Here is a 6,100-nt window from a genome sequence, read left to right on the forward strand (position 1 = left end):
GTTAAACTTGAAACTTTTGGAACTTATGTTATAACTTTAAACTTATGCTTCCGCTTGCAACTTAAACTTACTTGTTTTTGAACACCAATCGTGATGGTTAAACTTTTATAACTACTTATATGCTTGTTCAGTATGATTGGTGGCTGGATCCTGGTCAGTCACGCCTCCAAGCGGTAGTACTCCGCAGGTGGGATTTTGGGGGGTGTGACAGATTGGTATCAGAGCCATTGGTTATAGTGAACTTGGTTTTAATAAAGGAGAAACGATTTTGTTAAAACCAGACTATAACCGGAACAGTGCTCAACGGTCCACAACGACACTTCGCTCCTCATGCAAGGCTCGACGTTCTAGGTAATATGATGTATGTATATTGCCTACTTGTTAGTTGCGTAGTACACTGCTCATGGTATGCTTGATTAGTATAGCTACTGTTGTTTGAACACGTGCGTGCTTACTCTGTCCTACTATCGTGCTTTCGCGAACCTCTCTCACACGTGTTACTCTTGTTATGAAGAACCATGTCTGGACGCGTTAACATGACACAAGCCCAGTTGACGGCTTTGATCAACGAACGAGTTGCCGCAGCGCTCGCAGCTGCACACGCAGGAGGTATATCCTGCAGTCCGAAATTGTTCTAGGATCATTTGGATCCTACTCTCGTGAACCAACCTTTGTGTTAAACTCTGTCTTTTCTTTCACCTACCTTAGGTCAGTATGCTCAGGCACCGGTGTGCACTTTTAAGACCTTTATGGACTGTCGACCCACGACTTTTAGCGGCACTGAAGGAGCAGTAGGTCTCCTACACTGGTTTGAGAAACTGGAGTCCGTGTTCGAAATGTGTGAATGCCCTGAAGCGCGCAGGGTAAAGTATGCTACTGGTACTCTCGAGGGTTTGGCTCTCACGTGGTGGAATGCTCAGGTGCAGATGTTAGGGTTGGTTGCTGCCAACGCCACCCCATGGGAAACTTTCAAGGAAATGATCAGGGAGGAATACTGCAGTCGTGACGACATTCACAAACTGGAAGATGAGTTCTACAATCTTAAGATGTCGGGATCGGAGATTGAGGCATACACTAAGAGATCGCATGAGCTTGCCTTGTTGTGTCCTACTATGGTGGATCCTCCCTATAAGCGAATTGAACTCTATCTCAAGGGCTTGGTGCCAGAGATCCAAAGTCATGTGACTTCAGCGAGGTTGACTACTATCCAGCAGGTTGTACAGTTGGCTCACCGTCTCACTGACCAAGCGGTGGAGCAGAACAAGTTACCGAAGCGTATAGGTGCTGCAACTACTTCTGGTACTTCTAGTGGGGATAAACGGAAATGGGATGGAACTTCAAGCAGGGGTTCAACTTCAGTGCAAACTCAGTCTCAGCAGAGAAAGACGGACGATCACAAGAGCCCCAGTCAGCAGTCGTCTGGTGGTCAAAGTCATGGGGGATACAAGGGGAATCACCCCAAGTGCAATCGCTGCAGCCTACACCACAGTGGGCCATGCACCAGGGGCAACTGTCATCGATGCAACAAGCCTGGTCATGTTGCAAAGGATTGCAGGAGCGCATATCCTGCCAATCAGAATCGTCAGCAACCTCAGCAGAACCAGCGACAGCAGCAGGGTAACAACAAAGGGTGCTTTCAGTGTGGAGCTGAAGGCCACTTCAAGAAGGATTGTCCCCAACTGAACCAGAACAACAACAACAATCAGGGGAATGGTAACAATGGGAACAACAACAATGGAGCTAGGGGACGAGTGTTCGTGATTGGTCAAGGTGAAGCAAGGAATGATCCCAACGTGGTGACGGGTAAGTTCCTTCTCGACGACTTTTATGTTACAGTCTTATTTGATTCGGGTGCCGATACTAGCTATGTGTCACTAGAAGTTAGTAAGATGCTTAAGCGTATTCCTACACCCCTGAGCGACAAGCACACCGTAGAGCTAGCTAATGGTAAGAGTTTGGAAGCCTCGCACGTAGTCAAGGGTTGCCAGCTTATTCTCGCTAACCAGACTTTCTCTATCGATCTTATTCCTATTGTCTTGGGTAGTTTCGACGTTGTCATTGGGATGGATTGGCTATCCCAACACCGAGCAGAGATTCTTTGCAACGAGAAGATCGTTCGTATTCCTGGTTTAGGTAGTGATCCTCTCATGATTCGTGGCGACAAGAGAAGTGCTGTTGAGAACATTATCTCTCTTCTTAAAGCCCAGAAATGCTTACGAAAGGGCCACACTGCGATTTTGGCTTTAGTTACTGATACCACAGAGAAGGAGAAGAAGCTAGAAGATTTTCCCGTTGTACGCGACTATCCTGAGGTATTCCCTGAGGAATTACCTGGTCTTCCGCCCCATCGCCAAGTCGAGTTTCAGATTGATCTAGCTCCTGGAGCCGCGCCTGTAGCCCGTGCACCTTATCGTTTAGCGCCATCAGAGTTGGAAGAACTCTCCACGCAACTACAAGAACTCTTGGATAAGGGTTTTATTCGTCCTAGCTCATCGCCTTGGGGAGCTCCAGTACTTTTTGTAAAGAAGAAGGATGGTACCTTCAGAATGTGTATCGACTATCGCGAGCTCAACAAAGTGACTGTGAAGAATCGTTATCCTCTACCGCGTATTGACGACTTGTTCGACCAGTTGCAGGGGTCGAGCTACTATTCAAAGATTGATCTGAGATCGGGATATCACCAGCTGAGAGTTCGGGAAGAGGATGTCTCTAAGACGGCTTTTAGGACTCGTTATGGGCACTATGAGTTTCTGGTCATGCCGTTTGGGCTGACGAACGCACCGGCAGTATTTATGGATTTGATGAATCGAGTGTGCAAACCGTACCTGGATAAGTTTGTTATAGTCTTTATCGACGACATCCTGATCTATTCTAAGAGCAAAGAAGAGCACGAACAACATCTACGACTTATTTTGGAACTCCTTCGGAAGGAACAGCTTTACGCAAAGTTCTCGAAGTGCGACTTCTGGCTTCGTGAAGTCCATTTCCTAGGGCATGTGGTGAACAAGGATGGGATTCACGTTGATCCATCCAAAGTGGAATCAATTAAGAACTGGCCTGCACCTCGTACACCAAAGGAAATTCGCCAATTTTTGGGATTGGCAGGTTACTACCGGAGATTCATTAAGGATTTTTCTAAGATCGCGCAGCCTCTCACCTTACTAACGCAGAAAGGCGTTGTTTATCATTGGGGAAATGCACAAGAGTTAGCTTTTCAACATCTAAAGGATAGACTTTGTAGTGCACCTATCCTTTCACTGCCAGAGGGCACAGAAGATTTTGTGGTTTACTGTGATGCATCAATTCAAGGTCTTGGTTGTGTATTGATGCAACGAGATAAAGTCATAGCTTACGCCTCGCGACAACTTAAAGTTCATGAGAAGAACTACACGACACATGATTTAGAGCTGGGAGCTGTTGTTTTCGCACTTAAGTTATGGCGGCATTACCTTTACGGAACCAAGTGCGCCATCTACACCGACCACAGAAGTTTAGAACACATATTCAAGCAGAAGGAACTGAATATGCGGCAGCGACGATGGGTCGAGCTGCTGAATGATTACGAGTGCTCTATCAGGTATCACCCGGGCAAGGCCAATGTAGTGGCGGACGCCCTGAGTCGAAAGGACACTACGCCTAAGCGTGTAAGAGCTTTACAACTCACGATCCATTCTAGTCTACCTTCGCAAATACGAGCTGCTCAGATAGAAGCACTGAAACCAGAAAACGTTAGAGCAGAAGCTCTACGCGGGTCAAGGCAACGCTTAGAACGGAAGGAAGACGGTGCTTATTATGTAACAGGACGCATTTGGGTCCCGCACTATGGCGATTTACGGGAACTTGTGATGGATGAAGCGCACAAATCTCGCTACTCGGTACACCCTGGTTCGGACAAGATGTACCACGATATTAAAACTACGTATTGGTGGCCTAGCATGAAGGCCCACATAGCAACTTACGTCAGCAAGTGTTTGACTTGTGCGCGAGTCAAGACGGAATATCAGAAACCTTCAGGCCTACTTCAGCAACCAGAGATACCACAATGGAAATGGGAGCAAATTTCCATGGATTTCGTTACTGGCCTACCTAGATCACAGCGCGGAAACGATACTATCTGGGTGATCGTGGATCGACTCACAAAATCCGCACACTTTTTGGCAATCAAGGAAACGGATAAGTTCTCCACTCTGGCGGAGATATACCTCAAGGAAGTTGTTTCGAGGCACGGGGTGCCCACCTCTATTATCTCTGATCGAGATGCACGTTTTACTTCGGAATTGTGGCAGGCAATGCACAAGTCTTTTGGCTCACGTCTAGATATGAGCACAGCGTATCACCCACAGACGGACGGGCAGTCCGAGCGAACTATTCAGACCTTAGAAGACATGCTTCGTGCATGTGTAATCGACTTTGGCAACAGCTGGGAAAGGCATCTGCCACTCGTGGAATTCTCGTATAATAACAGCTACCACACCAGCATTAAAGCTGCTCCGTTTGAGGCATTGTACGGACGTAAATGCCGGTCACCCCTCTGTTGGGCAGAGGTGGGGGATAGTCAGATCACTGGTCCAGAACATGTGGTAGACACTACTGAGCGGATTGCTCAAATACGACAACGCATGGCGGCCGCTCGTGACCGTCAGAAGGCATACGCCGATAAGGGCAGGAAACCACTTGAGCTCCAGGTTGGGGAGCGGGTATTACTCAAAGTTTCACCCTGGAAGGGTGTGGTTCGTTTTGGTAAACGCGGCAAACTCAACCCACGGTACGTTGGACCTTTCGAAATTCTTGAGAAAATAGGCAAGGTGGCCTACAGACTGAAATTACCAGCAGAACTCGGTGCAGTTCACAACGTTTTTCATGTGTCAAATCTGAAGAAGTGTCTGTCAGATGAGACGCACGTAGTTCCTCTGAAGGAACTCACGATCGACGAACAGTTGAAATTCGTCGAAGAACCTGTCGAGATCACGGACCGGGATGTTAAGGTCCTCAAGAGCACTAGAATACCTCTTGTTCGAGTTCGTTGGAACTCACGTCGCGGCCCAGAGTTTACCTGGGAGCGCGAAGATCGGATGAAACAAAAGTATCCCCAACTGTTTGAGAACAGTACAAACGCTACTGAGGCTGAAGCTACGGAATTTCGGGACGAAATTCCAGATCAACGGGGGGTGGATGTGACACCCCAGGAAAACCGGGAAAACCTTACAACTTGACTAGCTTCCTCAGTGAGTGCCATCAAATTTCGGGACGAAATTTCTTTCAACTTGGGGATGATGTGACAACCCGAAATCTAGAACCTTTCGTTGTAACTTGCTTGTACGTTATGTGACTAGTTAAAATGATAACGTGAACCTTTTTATGTGATAAGTGCTTTGTTACGTGTGTATTGTATATATATGTGTACGTGTTATATGTGAACCGAGAACCCGACTCGAGACCATGAGGTCTCGAGTGAATAGTAATCGGTTTTGGGCCTTGGGCCGAGAACCTTTGGCCGGTTGGGCCTTTGGGCCGTGAACCCCCACTCGAAACCCACTAAGGGTGCACCATTTGGAACTTGACTATAAATACACCACCCCTAGTTACTTGTTACCACTTTGTTGAACATTAGAACACACACACACTTCCATCTTCTCTCCCACTAGAACTCTAGCACACAAACACACCTCCAAGACTCTCGGATCTAATCGGTTAGCACAAGAACTCTCGGGCTTGGAACTTCGGATCGGCACACACACACACATCACCAACCGGTTAGTATTTTTATGGTTAATTTTGTTGTGCTTTGTGATGTATGATAAAATGCATGAAATGATGTTTAATGTTAGTGTTTCTTGATGATTATTGTTAGTTCATGATATGTTTGTGCTTAAATGGATGCATGAATGAGATGAAGTTTTATGTGTGTTAAAAAGTTTAGTGTTGGAATGTGTTCATGTGTTAAAGAGAGTTTAAACTATTAGATTTGATGATTCATGAAATCGGTTTACATATGTCATGAAATCGGCTAAGGAGTATGTTTGTCATGTTAGGATGCATGCTAGTAAATTGTATCTTGACGGTTGTTCATAGTTTTGTTTGAATAAAGGTTGAATACTTG

Source organism: Helianthus annuus, chromosome 10 (genome assembly GCF_002127325.2).
Source record: "Helianthus annuus cultivar XRQ/B chromosome 10, HanXRQr2.0-SUNRISE, whole genome shotgun sequence".
Classification (NCBI taxonomy): Eukaryota; Viridiplantae; Streptophyta; class Magnoliopsida; order Asterales; family Asteraceae; genus Helianthus; species Helianthus annuus.